Raw genomic sequence first — 18160 nt, forward strand, 5'->3', positions numbered from 1 at the left:
GTTTTGTCAGGCTTTGGTTAGAATTAAGCCTGTGTTTAAACCTGTTGCTCCGCCATGGAGTTTGAATTTAGTTCTTAATGTTCTTCAAGGGGTTCCGTTTGAACCTATGCATTCCATAGATATTAAACTTCTATCTTGGAAAGTTCTGTTTTTAGTTGCTATCTCTTCTGCTCGAAGAGTTTCTGAGCTATCTGCGTTACAATGCGACTCGCCTTATCTTATATTCCATTCGGATAAGGTGGTTTTGCGTACTAAACCTGGAGTCCTTCCTAAGGTTGTTTCTAATAAGAATATTTATCAGAAAATTGTTGTTCCTTCTCTGTGTCCTAACCCTTCTTCTAAGAAGGAGCGTCTGTTACATAACTTGGACGTGGTTCGTGCCTTGAAGTTTTACTTGCAAGCGACCGAGGATTTCCATCTTTGTTTGTTGTCTATTCTGGAAAGCGTAGAGGTCAAAAAGCTACGGCTACCTCTTTCTTTTTGGCTGAAAAGCATCATCCGTTTAGCATACGAGACTGCTGGACAGCAGCCTCCTGAAAGGATTACAGCTCATTCTACCAGAACGGTGGCTAGCACATGGGCTGAAACAATGCTGATACTTTTGCTTCTTCGGAGGCGGTTATTGGGAGAAAAGTTCTTCAAGCAGTGGTGCCTGTTGTTTAGGTATCTGTCTTGTCCCTCCCGTTCATCCGTGTCCTGTAGCTTTGTTATTGTATCCCACAAGTAAAGGATGAATCCGTGGACTCGTCGTATCTTATAGAAGAAAAGTACATTTATGCTTACCTGATAAATTGATTTCTTCTATGATACGACGAGTCCACGGCCCGCCCTTTCAATTTAAAACAGATTATATTTTTTTATTTAAAACTTCAGCCACCTCTGTACCTTTTTAGTTTCTCCTTTTTCTTCCTATACCTTTGGTCGAATGACTGGGGGGTGGAGTCAAGGGAGGAGCTATATAGACAGCTTTGCTGTGGTGCTCTTTGCCACTTCCTGTTAGCAGGAGGATAATATTCCACAAGTAAAGGATGAATCCATGGACTCGTCGTATCATAGAAGAAATCAATTTATCAGGTAAGCATAAATTTACTTTTTTTTCCTTTTTTTCTGAAAGAGGAATCAGCAAGTATTTGTGCCACCTTAAATTGGTACGTAGTTCTATAAACCTTTTGGAAGTTTGTTAAAGGTGTGCAGGATTCCATCTATTGACCAGGATAGATCATTATCTTTTTTTCTATCTCATAAACCTTGCTGGTGAGATATTATTTTGTAGACAACAGAGTTTTGCTGCTGTTTAAAATCCTGACTTATTTTATTTTATATAGTCTCAAGAACACGTATGTTCTAATCATTCAACCCCTATCTATTCTGTGTGTTACCAGACTACGGTGCAAAAACAGTCTAATACTATTCCCCCAGGTTATAAGTACTTTATAAGAAACGGTATACTTTTATTCTATAACACATTGGGGTCTGACACGCTTCATATGGTATGAAATCTCAGTGATTGTTCAAGAATAACCGGTGCTCAACCACATCATGATAATGCATTCTTAAATTCTCTTTGTAATTTTACATTTCACATTTCTTGGTTTTAAAGGGACAGTCTAGTATAAATTAAACTTTCATTATTCAGATAGGACCAATTTTAATCAACTTTCCAATTTACTTTTATCATTAAATTTGCTTTTTTCTCTTGGTATTCTTAGTTTAAACTAAACCTAGGCAGACTCACGCTAATTTCTAAGCCTTTGAGGGCTGCCTCTTATCACATGCTTTTTAAATCTCTTTTCAACACAAAGAGGCAGAAAGTACACATGGGACATATAGATAACACTGTGTTCAGGCACAGGGGGTTATTTAAGATTTAGCACAAAACAATGCTAAATTTAAGACATTAGATAATAAACAGTCATAGACATGTGATCAGGGGGTTGGAAGAAGGTTCCTAGGTACAAGGTAATCACAGAGGTAAAAAGTATATTAATATAACAGTGTTGGTTATGCAAAACTGGGTAATGGGTAATAAAGGGATTATCTATCTTTTAAAACAATAACAATTCTATGGTAGACTGTCCCTTTAAGAGTTATTTTTGTAATAAAGTTGTTTTAATTTTGAATAAGTTTTCCACTTCCTAGAAAATGATGTCAGACAGACTAGGGGAGATGGAAGCGCTGTAAAAGTGCATACTTTTTAGTCAAATTTATTTTTGACTTTCTGGGGCGCGATCCGATATAGATCGCAGTTTGCGGCGCAAGCGAGGGAACCGGCGTCGCCCGCAGTTTCAGCTCGCAACTCGAGCTATCCCATATAAGTCGCCGTCAGATGCTAACGTGCCGCAAGTCTCACAAACCAGCGATGTCCAGAAATCTGCGTAAGTACAAATTTCTGGCGTCGCCAGTGACTTGCGGCACGTTAGAAACTGCCGGCGCCTATAAAACCTGACTAAAGTCTAAATCACCCGCACTGTCTAACACGCCTCCCTAACATAGCCCGACACGTCTAACACGCCTCCCTAACATAGCCCGACAGTCTAACCCTCTATCCGCTATCCCCCCTCACTAGCCTAACAATAAAATATGTATTAACCCCTAAACCGCCGCTCCCAGAGCCCGCCGCTACCTAATAAAGTTATTAACCCCTAAACCGCCGCCAGCTATATTAAATATATAACCCCCTAAAGTGAGCCCCTAACACCGCCGCCATCTACCTTACCTACCCCCTAAAGTGAGCCCCTAACACCGCCGCCATCTACCTTACCTACCCCCTAAAGTGAGCCCCTAACACCGCCGCCATCTACCTTACCTATCCCCTAAAGTGAGCCCCTACCCCGCCGCTATTTTAAAATTATTAACCCCTAATCTAATCCCCCTACCCCGCCGCCATCTATATTAAATTATTTAAAACCTAAAATACTAAACTATCCCTACCACTAAACCTAAGTCTAACCCTACAAATAGCCCTGAAAAGGGCTTTTTGCGTGGCATTGCCCCAAAGTAACAGCTCTTTTGCCAGCCCTTAAAAGGGCTTTTTGCGGGCCATGCCCCAAAGTAACAGCTCTTTTGCCAGCCCTTAAAAGGGCTTTTGGCGGGGCTTTGTCACAAAGTAAACTGCTCTTTTGCCTACAATCTACATCCCCCTACACCGCGGCCACCTATAATAAATGTATTAACCCCTAATCTAATCCCCCTACACCGCCGCCAGCTATATTAACTATATTAACCCTAATTATATTAGGGTTAATATAGTTATATTATATATATTAACTATATTAACCCTAATTATACTAGGGTTCATATAGTTAATATCGTTATTATAATTATATATATATTAAGTATAATAACCCTATCTAACTCTAACACCCTAACTAAACTCTTATTAAAATAAATCTAATATTAATATTATTAATTAAAATATTCCTATTTAAATCTAAATACTTACCTATAAAATAAACCCTAAGATAGCTACAATATAATTAATAATTACATTGTAGCTATGTTAGGGTTAATATTTATTTTACAGGTAAATTGTTAATTATTTTAACTAGGTATAATAGCTATTAAATAGTAATTAACTATTTAATATCTACCTAGTTAAAATAATTACCCAATTACCTGTAAAATAAATCCTAACCTAAGTTACAAATACACCTACACTATCAATAAATTAAATAAACTACAAACATCTATCTAAAAATACAATTAAATTAACTAAACTAAATTACAAAAAAAAACCCACTAAATTACAAAAAATTAAAAAAAGATTACAAGATTTTTAAGCTAATTACACCTATTCTAAGCCCCCTAATAAAATAATAAACCCCCAAAATAAAAAAAATTCCCTGCCCTATTCTAAATTAAAATAAGCTCTTTACCTTACCAGCCCTTAAAAGGGCCTTTTGTGGGGCATGCCCCAAAGAAAACAGCTCTTTTGCATACAAATACAATACCCCCCCCCCATTACAACCCACCACCCACATACCCCTATTCTAAACCCACCCAAACCCCCCTTAAAAAAGCCTAACACTACCCCCCTGAAGATCTCCCTACCTTGTCTTCACCACACCGGGCCGAACTCCTGATCCGATCCGGGCGATGTCTTCCTCCAAGCGGCAAAGAAGAATTCTTCCTCCGGCGATGTCTTCCTCCAAGCGGCAAAGAAGAATTCTTCCTCCGGCGACGTCTTCCTCCAAGCGGCAGCAAAGTCTTCATTCTTCCGGCGGCATCTTCAATCTTCTTTCTTCGCTCCGCCGCCGCGGAGCATCCATCCAGGCCGACGACTGAACGACGAATGAGGTACCTTTAAATGACGTCATCCAAGATGGCGTCCGCCGCATTCCGATTGGCTGATAGGATTCTATCAGCCAATCGGAATTAAGTTAGAAAAATCTGATTGGCTGATTGAATCAGCCAATCAGATTCAAGTTCAATCCGATTGGCTGATCCAATCAGCCAATCAGATTGAGCTCGCATTCTATTGGCTGATCGGAACAGCCAATAGAATGCGAGCTCAATCTGATTGGCTGATTGGATCAGCCAATCGGATTGAACTTGAATCTGATTGGCTGATTCAATCAGCCAATCAGATTTTTTTAACTTAATTCCGATTGGCTGATAGAATCCTATCAGCCAATCGGAATTCGGCGGACGCCATCTTGGATGACGTCATTTAAAGGTACCTCATTCCAAGTTCAGCAGTCGGCCGGGATGGATGCTCCGCGGCGGCGGAGCGAAGAAAGAAGATTGAAGATGCCGCCGGAAGAATGAAGACTTTGCTGCCGCTTGGAGGAAGACGTCGCCGGAGGAAGAATTCTTCTTTGCCGCTTGGAGGAAGACATCGCCGGAGGAAGAATTCTTCTTTGCCGCTTGGAGGAAGACATCGCCCGGATCGGATCAGGAGTTCGGCCCGGTGTGGTGAAGACAAGGTAGGGAGATCTTCAGGGGGGTAGTGTTAGGCTTTTTTAAGGGGGGTTTGGGTGGGTTTAGAATAGGGGTATGTGGGTGGTGGGTTGTAATGGGGGGGGGGGTATTGTATTTGTATGCAAAAGAGCTGTTTTCTTTGGGGCATGCCCCACAAAAGGCCCTTTTAAGGGCTGGTAAGGTAAAGAGCTTATTTTAATTTAGAATAGGGCAGGGAATTTTTTTTATTTTGGGGGTTTATTATTTTATTAGGGGGCTTAGAATAGGTGTAATTAGCTTAAAAATCTTGTAATCTTTTTTTTATTTTTTGTAATTTAGTGTTTGTTTTTTTTTGTAATTTAGTTTAGTTAATTTAATTGTATTTTTAGATAGATGTTTGTAGTTTATTTAATTTATTGATAGTGTAGGTGTATTTGTAACTTAGGTTAGGATTTATTTTACAGGTAATTGGGTAATTATTTTAACTAGGTAGATATTAAATAGTTAATAACTATTTAATATCTATTATACCTAGTTAAAATAATTAACAATTTACCTGTAAAATAAATATTAACCCTAACATAGCTACAATGTAATTATTAATTATATTGTAGCTATCTTAGGGTTTATTTTATAGGTAAGTATTTAGATTTAAATAGGAATATTTTAGTTTATAAATGAATTAGATTAATTTAATATAAATTTAGTTAGGGTTAGATAGAGTTAATATAGTTAATATAAATACTATAGTAACTATATTAACTATATTAACCCTAATATAATTAGGGTTAATATAGTTAATATATATAATGTAATACCTATATTAACTATAATATACTTAGGGTTAATATAGATAATATAGCTGGCGACGGGGTAGGTAGATTAAATTAGGGGTTAATCATTTTAATAGAGATGGCGGCGGTGTAAGGGGCTTACATTAGGGGTTAATAATTTTTGTATAGGTGGCGGCGGTGTAAGGGGTCAGATTAGGGGATAGATAAGGTAGATGGCGGCGGTTTTAGAGGCTCACAGTAGGGGGTTAGTTTATGTAGATGGCGGCGGGGTCCGGGAGCGGCGGTTTAGGGGGTAATAACTTTATTAGGGATTTCGGGGGGGGGGGGTCGCGGTTGACAGGGAGATAGACATTGCGCATGCGTTAGGTGTTAGGTTTATTTTAGCAGATCGCGGTTGACAGGGAGATAGACATTGCGCATGCGTTAGGTGTTAGGTTTATTTTCTAGTTAGTTTAGGGAGTTACGGGGCTCCAATAGTCAGCGTAAGGCTTCTTACGGCTGCTTTTTGTGGCGAGGTGAAAATGGAGTAAGTTTTCTCCATTTTCGCCACGTAAGTCCTTACGCTGCATATTGGATACCAAACTGCGCGGGTTTGGTATACCTGCCTATGGCCCAAAAAACTGCGGGCGACGGCAGAAATATACGGGCGTAACTTCTAGGTTACGCCGTATATGTGATACCAAATCCGCGCAAATATTGGCGTCGCCGGCTTTTGCGGGCGACGATTTATATCGGATCGACCCCCTGTTGCTAATTGTACCCATGCACAAGCACTCCAGCCCACAAGGTAAACCCTAATATAAGCCATATAGGGCACCCCCTCTTTATGTGTGTAGTGCTATTGCAACCCCTTTTTGTTTGTTCATTAATGCTGTGTGTTGAGTTATTTTGAGGGGACAGAAAATTTACACTGTACACTTTACTATAACACATTGGGGGTCTGACACGCTTCATATGGTATGAAATCTCAGTGATTGTTCAAGAATAACCGGTGCTCAACCACATCATGATAATGCATTCTTAAATTCTCTTTGTAATTTTACATTTCACATTTCTTGGTTTTAAAGGGACAGTCTAGTATAAATTAAACTTTCATTATTCAGATAGGACCAATTTTAAACAACTTTCCAATTTACTTTTATCATTAAATTTGCTTTTTTCTCTTGGTATTCTTAGTTTAAACTAAACCTAGGCAGACTCACGCTAATTTCTAAGCCTTTGAGGGCTGCCTCTTATCACATGCTTTTTAAATCTCTTTTCAACACAAAGAGGCAGAAAGTACACATGGGACATATAGATAACACTGTGTTCAGGCACAGGGGGTTATTTAAGATTTAGCACAAAACAATGCTAAAATTAAGACATTAGATAATGGTGAAGAGGACTTCCGGTGGGGGCGGAGCCGTTAGACACGCTGCACGGCTCACGGCGCTCTAGAGAGAAGGGAGCTAGGAAATCTCCCCCGGCTAAAAATTGCTTGCGCTATCCGGAATCCCTGGGACCGGCTGCAAGTTCCACAGACGCTGTCTACGTCTGAGCAGAGGAAGCCCTTTACTGGCGGAAAAGCCTGGCGGTGGATACCGCAACCACCGCAGAGAAAAACCGGTAGACCGAAGGAAAAGGACAGTAAAGTCGGGTAAGAGAAATATTACCCGTGAAGTGATTGGCCTTGCTGACTGGAGTAGCCGCTTGTAGGAGGGGGTAGTCTGCCTGCAGAGAGATCTGTAGGGAGCGCGCCCTCCTCGCGGTGAAGAGTGTCACAGCTGCATATCTGTTTGGCCTGACTGCCCGATAGCGGGAAGGAACCCCGGCTTTACCCTTACAAGGTTTTTCAAAGCGGACTGCCAAATGCTTCTCTATACCTAATAAGGTACACCTGGTTTACAGGCATAGCGTGTACATATGGAATATTTTGGCTCCTATGAGCTGAAGATTCACAGGAGGTGGATGAGGCTAAGTGATTCATTTGAGGGATTGAATTAACATAAGTTAGGGAGAAGTGTTATTTCCCCTATTCTGGTGAACTATCTTCTCGCCCCCCTTCTTCCACGTATTTATCTCTCTGTTGATGGTTGAGGGGTAACAAGAGCCTGAAGCGTTCTCTAAAAGAAAAATTAGGAGTACTTCTCACAGCAAAAATGCCAAAGTATAACAGGACTGTTTATAACTGATGGTACTTAAAATTGCCACAATTAGTTCATAGAGTTGGACTTTACCTTAAGATACAAGACGCAACAGTACATCGGTCCCTGAGCACTTTGAAAATTGGTGTTTCTTATTATCCAGGTTATTTCTACGCTACCTGCAGGCTTATAGAGAGTCAAGAGACTAGGCCTGGGCAATCTGGCTTTTTTTTTTCCTCAAGCTGCATATTCCTCAAGATTGGTGCATTTATTTGCTGTTTAACAGTCTCCCTCTTTAGGAGAGAAGAGAGAGAGGGATTTGGATGGTTAATTAATGGCTAAAATTGAGTTAAATATACTGACCCTGGTTTTTCTCTTTCTTTTTTTTTGTTTTTCTTATGTCGATATTGATGGGTATATGCAATTGCTTTCCTGTTAGCATAAGTTCATTAATTGCTTTTGAGAAATGATTCACTATAACACCAAAGATATCCTGGTTAAATTATGAATGCTTAAGGGATATGGCCCTTACTGATTAATTGCTGATTTTTACAGGTGTCCGCTTTTCATAATTGTAATTTGGGTGAGATATTAGGCCGTAACTACACTAACCCTTATGAATATACATTCACAGTCTTTAGTTTAATACACATTCACGCTTATAATAAAATAAAAAAAAAAAAACACACACACACACTCGAACCAGAAGATTAACTTACATTTTTTTCTTCTTTTTTTTTTTTCAGGGACCTCAGTCCCTTTTGGATTTGTTCACTTTTTTTTCACATTTTCTTTCATTTTATTGCTTTTCACATTCACTATTAGTATTCACAGAATATATGGAAAGATATATTATACACACGAAACAGAGTTCTCCCATAATGCCACCCAAGGGCAAGGATAGAAAGGTGAGGAGTGCGGATACCTCATTGGACCCCGTATCAGAGGGGGCTATATCCCATGTGGACATTGGTAGTTTAGTATCTCAATTAACCGATGTTTTTACCCCACAATTTGATATCATTAAGAAGGAGCTCAGCAGTATTTCAACAGATATTATCTCTCTATCAAACGAGGTCAAGCAATTCGCTTCAAGGATATTAGAGGCGGAAAATAGGATCTCTGACTTAGAGGACCGGGTCAATGTCCAAGATAAAGTAATCCAAGATTATGATGGCAAGATTACTGGTTTACAATTCCGTCTGGAGGATCTTGAGGATCGCTCCAGACGGAATAATATAAGAATCATTGGTCTTCCTGAGTCCCCTGAGTATGAAGATCTTATAAAGGTTACTTCTTTATTATTACCCAAAGCTTTAGGTTTCTCTGAACAACAGCTACCCTTAGAGGTAGAGAGAGCTCATAGGGTCGGATATAGTAGAACAAATATGGCTAGGGGTGATAGAAGCAGAATGTGCATTTTTAAGTTGCTTAGATTCCAGGACAAAGTAAATCTGTTAAAAGCATATAGAAAGATGGGTGAATTTGTATTTGAAAAAAACAAGCTATTAATGTTTCAAGATTTCTCAATAGAAACATCTACCAAAAGAAAACAGATGATTCCGCTATGTACTAAGATTATTGATAAAGGGTTTAAAGCCTGGGTTGTGTACCCCGCAAAGATTATGTTAGAAGAAAATGGGGTTAGACGAATCCTCAATAATCCCCAAGAGGCCCACGAATTTATTAGTACCCTATAATATACTAGGGAAATTAACTCAGGTTTAGATAGGGGAATTTATGCCAAGTAAGATGGATATGCAATGTGTCTGGGTACGCGCTGATTTTTGGTGCGTTTTTCTTTTTCTTTATTATTACTTTGTGCTTACTATGAGGATTATAGATATGTTTTTGATATCTGTGGGGCACACTGATAACGTTAAATGGAAGAAAGAATCTATATTGTTGTTGAGCACTTACTATTTTAAAATTGAAATTATGTTAAGTAAGATAGAAGCGCTATGTGTCTGGGTAAGCGCTGATTTTTTTGTGTGTTTTTTCTTTCTTTCTTTTTTTGTATTTATTATGATGATTATAGATATGCTCTTGAGGATTGCAGTGCACATGGGCAGAGTTAAATGGAAAAAAGAATTTATATTGTTGTTGAGCACTTATTATTTTAAAATTTAATATTTCACAGGTATAGAACGGGCAGTTTTCTTTTTATTACGTAGGGTTTCCCTTTTTTTTTTTTTTTTTTTTTTTTTTTCTCTCTCTCTCTCTCTCCCTCGCCGGTCCTCTCGCCTCTCTCTTCCCCCTCCCACCTCTGGGGCTAAGTTAATTTAGACCATAGCTGAAAAATAGCTTATCAGTGCACCTATATTTTTAATATGTTTAATGGCAGTTAGGATCAATATGCTTTCTTGGAATGTAGGGGGCATTACGTCGCCTAGAAAACGCAAATTGATTATTAAACATCTGTTGAAGTTTAATCCCGATATTGTGTTGTTACAGGAAACACATTTGAATCTGGCAGAAGCTATGAAATTAAAGTGTAAATGGGTAGGGGAATGTATTGCAGCTCCAGGAGTTAAAAGAAAATCAGGGGTAGCCATTTTGTTTCATAAAAATCTAGATTATAATATTGTGAAGAAGGAGACTGACCCAGAGGGAAGATACCTGATACTACATATTCAGATTAATAGATGTAATTTTATCATCTGTAATATATATGGTCCCAATTCTTTTTCGCCTATTTTCTGGGAAAATATTAGAAGTAAATTATTTCTGTTTTCAGCAGCTAATTTAGTTTTAGGGGGGGATTTCAATATGACGTTATGCCCCATTTTAGATAGATTGTCCTCAAAAAACCTACGAGAAAATAACAAAGTAGCAAAATATTTTAAGTCTTTTTGTCACGAATTGAAATTAATTGATATATGGAGATTTAAAAATCCAGAAGTCCGTAGTTTTTCATGTGAGTCTAAAACCCACATGACATTCTCGAGGATTGATATGTTCTTAATTTCTAAACCGCTTGCCTTATGCAGATCAGAAGCAAATATCAATGATATTATTATCTCTGATCATGCGGTAATCTCTTTCACTTTGGTGGCCATCTCCCCCCCTAAGGCCCAGAATACGTCTTTCTTTTTTCCCCGATGTTTGACGGATAGTCCTAAGTTCAGCAACTGGTTAAAACAGAAGTGGAAGGATTATGTTACCTTCAATATAGGACAATTTAGTAAACCAGAGGTATTCTGGGAAGCAGCGAAAGCTGTATTAAGGGGGGAAATTAAGCTTTACTTATCCACTTGGAAGAAGAAAAAGCTGGAGCAAGAATTACAGTTAACAGCACAAGTTAGAAATGCGCTTAGAAAGTTTTATCTCGATCAGACAAGAGATAACTGGGATAGATATTGCAAATTGAAAAGGGAAAGAGATATCTTCTTCAAACAAAGGTCACAGGAAGATGAATTGAAAACAAATTATCAATTCAGAGGTCATTATGGGGCCTCAGCTAAATTTCTGGCTAAAGTAGCTAAGGTGAGAAAAAGTAAGAATATTATCTCGACTATTAAAAGGGGGAATATAAAATACACTAATACAGAGGATATTAGTCAGACATTTTTCAACGTATTCCAACGGCTTTATGCAGAAACACAGGTTAATGCGGACAACGCATTAAATTTCTGGGCGAGTGTCAATCTCCCCAATATTTCGGAGGAGAGTTTATCAGAGCTTAACAGACCTATCTCAGAGGAGGAAGTTATTGAGGCTATACAATCAGCCAATCTTAATAAATCACCAGGACCAGATGCTATCCCGATAGAATTTTATAAAATTCTGAAGGAGGAAGTAAAATTATCATTAGTGAATCTGTTTAATTATTATTTTTTTGCTGGTAATTCTATGTCTAATTATTTTTCGGCTGCCCGTATATCCCTGATTCTAAAGAAAGGTAAGGACCCGGAAGAGCCAGGGTCATATAGGCCTATATCAGTACTCAATGCTGATTATAAATTGCTGACTGCTATTATCTCGATTAGGCTGGCCAAGGTATTAGATGGGATTATCCATCCAGATCAAACTGGATTTATGAGGGATAGGAATTCGCTTAAGAATATACGTCAAGTGACTACATTTCTAGATTATGCATGGAATTTAGATCCCAAGAACGAACAATTTAAAAAGATTTCTGAAGCAGCTATTCTAACAGTAGATGCTGAGAAGGCCTTTGATGCAGTGAACTGGAACTATTTATTTACGGCATTGGAACGATTTGGATTCAAGAAGCAGTTCCTTGAATTCGTTAGGAATTTATACAAAAATCCGATTTCATTTCTCTGCATCAATGGCCATTCCTCCCCTTATATTTCACTTAAAAGAGGGACAAGACAAGGGTGTCCCCTCTCCCCTTTACTCTTCAATTTAGCTTTGGAGCCTTTTGCTATCTTATTGCGGGATAGGCTATTAGGGGTTCAACTCGGTTCCTTTAGTTTAAATACTCTCTTATATGCGGATGATTTGTTAATATTCTTGGACAAGGCGCAATATTCCATCCCCATATTGTTACAATTATTTAAAAAATTTTCCTCCTTCTCAGGTTATAAAATAAATTTCGATAAGAGTGAACTCCTCTGGGTAGATAAGAAAGGATCCAACTGGAAAGATCACCCCTTTAAAGTGGTTGAGTTCTTTCGATACCTAGGTATTACCTTTCATAGAAACCCAACAATTTGGTATAAGTTAAATTTCCCTCCGATATTACAAAAAATTAAAAATGATCTTGAAAACTGGGCCTCGCTTCCCATCTCATTGACTGCCAGAATTAATCTGATTAAATCTTTTATCTTTCCTAGAGTTCTATATCTGCTCCAGAATCTCCCGTTATTTATGACCAATAAAGATATTGGTAATGTACAGTCCTGGGTATCTAAATTTATATGGGGTAATAAGAAGCCAAGGATTAGTCTTAGTAAACTAATGCAGAAACGTCCTAGGGCAGGCCTGGCCTTGCCAGACTTTAGGCTTTACAATTTGGCTAGCTTGGTCAAACTGGCCCTCGATTGGATCACAGGGGTAGATAAGTTCGTGACAACAGAGCTAGAATCGTTCCTCATCTCCCCCTTTTCATTGAAAGCGGTTCTTCATTGCCCGGTACCAAAGTTACCCTCCAATCTTAGTAAACTAATTTCCCTTAAAAATGTTATTATAGCTTGGCAAAAAAATTGTCGAATATTAAAAATCTCCCCATTCTTTTCTGAATATCTCCCTATAGTAGGTAACCCTGAATTTACTCCGGGCATAAATCAGAGAGTGTTTAGACTATGGGCCGAAGCTGGACTGATTTATGTTTATCAGTTATTTGATGATAATCAGTTATTACCCTCAGAATTATTATTTCAAAGGTTTAATCTACATTGTTCGAATTTATTTGCTTATTTTCAACTAAGGCACTACATATTCACACAAAAATGGAATTTGGAATTTCTAAGGGATTGGATAGACATTAAAAATATTATCCGGCAATTCTCTCTGGGTCAGTCTTCGATATCACTGATCTATGATATCCTTCTGGCTAGACAGGGTGAATTAGGTGTAGATAATCTATATAACTTCTGGAAGAAATATTTGCCAGAACTAGAGGAGAACAGGATTGAGCGAAGCTTTACAGAGTTAGAAAAATTACAAGTTTCCACATCATGGAAAGAAGCGCATCTAAAACTAGTCAATAATTATTATCTTTCCCCAGATAAAATGGCCAGATTCTATCCTTCTCAGAATTATGCTTGCCCAAGATGTTCCTTGGATAGGGCGGATATTTTTCATATGTTTTGGTCTTGTCCAAAGATTCAACAATATTGGCAAAAGATAAGATTCTGGTATAGTAAAATCTATAGAGATATGGCACCATTTACGGCTGATGAGGTAGTTTTTCTAACTAATGCTGAGTTACGCCCTAAGAGGGCGATAAAGATACTTAACACAATTATTATAATTGCGAGACAGTTAATCACTAAAGGCTGGAAAGATCATACAGCTCCTAGAATCACAGGGTTCTTGAAAGAAATCCAGTTCCAAATTTTATTTGAATCCTTTCATACTAAATTCACAGCTGAACGTAAGGTCAGGGCCTTTCTTCTGGATTGGTCTCCATTAATTATTTCTTACCCATTACAGATTCAAAGACGTATTTTACAACCCTTCTTAAATTCTATAGCTTTTTTGGAATTGGTTATATTAGAAGTATTCCCGTCAACATGGATAGCGGGTCCCCGGGAGATAACACTATGAAATAGTAATTGTGAAATAATAAGTAAAGTAAGAGAAGAGGTGGGGTCAGTAGGGGAGGTGGGGGGTGGGTGGGCGGGCGAGGGAGAGAGAAGGTGTATTGTATAGAATAGAGAATTTTTTCTTCTTTTTTTTTTTTTTTTTTTTTTTTTTCCCCCTCCTCATTAGTGGTTTAAATATTTATAAAATTTCCAGCGATATAATTGACTAGATGCTAAAAAGTCAGGTATTAGTATTCACTTGTCTCTTTTTATGTTTGCTTGATATTATTCACTATTGTCATTATTTGTATTTCTGTTTTTCTATATGTATGATGGCCTTGCACGGCATAATGAAATACAATTTGATATGTATTTACTTTATATGTTCTTGCTGTCGCTGGAATCAATAAAGATATTTGAAAAAAAAAAGACATTAGATAATAAACAGTCATAGACATGTGATCAGGGGGTTGGAAGAAGGTTCCTAGGTACAAGGTAATCACAGAGGTAAAAAGTATATTAATATAACAGTGTTGGTTATGCAAAACTGGGTAATGGGTAATAAAGGGATTATCTATCTTTTAAAACAATAACAATTCTATGGTAGACTGTCCCTTTAAGAGTTATTTTTGTAATAAAAGTTGTTTTAATTTTGAATAAGTTTTCCACTTCCTAGAAAATGATGTCAGACAGACTAGGGGAGATGGAAGTGCTGTAAAAGTGCATACTTTTTAGTCAAATTTATTTTTTACTTTCTGTTGCTAATTGTACCCATGCACAAGCACTCCAGCCCACAAGGTAAACCCTAATATAAGCCATATAGGGCACCCCCTCTTTATGTGTGTAGTGCTATTGCAACCCCTTTTTGTTTGTTCATTAATGCTGTGTGTTGAGTTATTTTGAGGGGACAGAAAATTTACACTGTTATACAGGCTGTACACTCACTACTTTACATTGTAGCAAAGTGTCATTTCTTCAGTGTTGTCACATGAAAAGATATAATAAAATATTTACAAAAATGTGAGGAGTCTATTCACTTTTGTGGGATACTGTGTGTGTGTGTATATAAAAGATGTATGGTAGAAAGATTAGAAAAATAAACATTAGATTATACAGTTAGTGAACAAATAATAAAAGGGTTAAATTATTAGTACTGAAATACTCAGCATTGTATCTCACATGTATCTAATAACAGGTTAATATTATATTTCTGTTTGCAACTAAATTGTGCTAAAATAACAATTCCCATCAATAAAAAGATAGTATAATGCTGTATCCTGAGATATTTTAGGACACAGCAGAAAAATCTCTCACATTTAAATAAACAGTTTGTTTCCTCATTACTTATCCATCTGATAATCACACCCTGAGGGGGAGGCAGGGACTCTGTATTCATGTGACACCAGAGGGGACAATAGACATCTATATGAGAACAAAAGGCCAGGTGTGACCCTCTCATTGTCTCCCAACTGACAAGTTGTACTCATGTGAGTCACACAGAGAAAGGTGACACTCCCACATTAGTATAAATATCTGTGTAACACTCAGTGATATCACAGGAGGAACCAGAGAGACTTCATACTTACAGAGCTTCTGCTAAACGGTAATAGGCAAAACCTGACATCAACTGAGTTTAAATAAAAAGTCCACTGCATTTAATTTGTTTTCTATATTTTTCATGCTGTGTTAAGTAATTTAATATTAAGTTCTTTAATTTAAAAAGCCCAATTTAATAAATAATGATTTGTAGCATTTTGTAAAATGAATGTTTGTAGCAAAACCAAACAACATTTTGAAGTTTGAGGAGGTCTGTCCAATAATACATTTGTGGGGGTTGTTCCTGTTATCCAATGAGCAATAGATTTTTAAGTATCAGCCAATTAGAATCCTGTATTTCCCTATAGGTTTATAATTAACTGTAGAGCTGAGATAAACCATTTTCATGTAATATTAGTGTGAAGCTGCTATTTGCTCCAGTAATAAATATCACTCAGCGTATGGCCCTGTTGTATCAGTCTCATCACATATACTGATCTAATGATAAATATCTTGTGATCTGCATATTATTTTATTTCTAATGAGGTTATTTTATAATACATTTCTTATTTCTATTAGCTGCACCTGTTTATCATCAGAACGTTTATCCCACTGATCTGTGACTGATTCTTGTTGTTAGTAAAGACCTTAGTAAGTGTATTCTGCGCCTTCAGCTGCTGCTGTTTATGTCACATGATCACAGACTTAAAGGGACAGTGTCCTGTAAATTTGTTTTCCCCTTAAAATAACAAGAAACCCCAAATGTTTTTCATCATTTAAATAGAACATATAATTTTCAACAACTTTCCAACTTATATTTGCTTCATTCTCTAGGTATCCTTTACTGAAGCAGCAGCAATGCACTACTAGGAGCTAGCTGAGCACATAAGGTGAGCCAATGACAAGAAGCTTGTATGTGCCACTAATCAGCAGCTAGCGCATCATAGTGCATTATAAGCTTTGTCACAAAGGTCCCCAAGGGAATAAAGCAGATTTGATAATAGAAGGAAATTGGAAAGATGTTTAAATTTGAATCATAAAAGTTTAATTGTGACTTTGCTGTCCCTTTAATGTGTTTCTAATGACTTGTTTTACCGGTGTATAAAATAGTATAAAGTGTATGGGAAATGTCTCCTTTAGCTTTATTTTTATGTAAAATAACTGTTTGCTGTTTGTAATTTATTTTCATTAAATGACCTGAGGCTCCGGCTCCTACTTAGCATATGCAGGAGATCACATTATATAAAAATATGAGTCTGTTATTGGCTGATAGCTGTCACATGGTACAGGAGTCTGTTATTGGCTGATAGCTGTCACATAGTACAGGAGTCTGTTATTGGCTGATAGCTGTCACATGGTACAGGTGCAGAACTACATTTACCAGAAAACAATCTACTGCTCTTTTTAAAGTGATGGTAAAGTTGCGCAGTGGTCAAACTGGCATTTGCTAGCTTTAGGGAAAAAAATATTACTTTCATTCATCATTTTTTTTTTTTTAATCAATGACATTAAAGTTCTTACAGTTTTAACATTTAATTCCTAGTGTCCCGTATTCCACCCAGCTCTGTGTCATAGATTTTTCTTCTGTGACGTTTTCCTTTTCCTCCAGTTGAAATCTTGGCCGTTACGTGACCAGGACTTTAGCTAATCCGCCCACTTTATCTATAGTGCATGCGCAAGCTATTTTGCAGCCGTGCAAAGTGAAAGCACGCTCCCTGTAAAGCATGCGCGTCGATCATACTAGGGAATCCCATCTAATACAATATGGAAGACAGCTCTCTAGCACAATAGTAAACAATGAATAGCATGCTTCATTGTTTACATTGTGACTGAGAGATTAGACTTGCGCATGCGCAAAGCTTACTGTCTTGGGAGTGAGCCTAGATGCTGACGTAGAGAGCAGGTGGGACCGCTCTCTACATTATACATATATGAGAGCAGGAAGTACAATGGGGGAGGAGCAAGGTACAGTAACACAGATTTTTTAGATTAGTCATTTATTATTTAGAAAGTATACAAAAAACAAAACAAGCTTAGCGACTTTGTTCATAAACATATAGGCTACCTAGATAAGCGCACAAAACGTTGCAACTTTACCATCACTTTAAATTCATAGTAAGTTTTGTTGCATTGTATTTTTATTATGCATCTGTTGATTTTGTAATTCTGTATTTTATGGTCCTTTTAAATAGACTGAATTTGCCAAAAGAACATCTCTTTATATTATCACTCTATCTAAACACAAAAATTCTTTATTTTCTTAACTCATTCCAAGATAACAATTGAAATTAACATTTATGTGCCTATCTCTCCCACACCCCCTTGCATTGTGATTTAAGACAACTCAGTACTGACCAAGAGAAGTTAAAGGACTGGGGGTGGAGCACATGACAGATACAAAATGTCTGACAGTGAGAATTAGTAGGAAGTACAATACCAATACTGCAGTATCCAATTTAACTTATATTTAAACAACTGATAGTTAACATTTCTTTCAGGAGAAAATATTGTTTCAAATAAATGATAGAAAACAAAGATAATATATTTATAAAGTTATGATATGGCCCAGCTTAAATAGATTTTCTACCATTAT

This window comes from Bombina bombina, chromosome 5, assembly GCF_027579735.1.
Source record: "Bombina bombina isolate aBomBom1 chromosome 5, aBomBom1.pri, whole genome shotgun sequence".
NCBI lineage: Eukaryota > Metazoa > Chordata > Amphibia > Anura > Bombinatoridae > Bombina > Bombina bombina.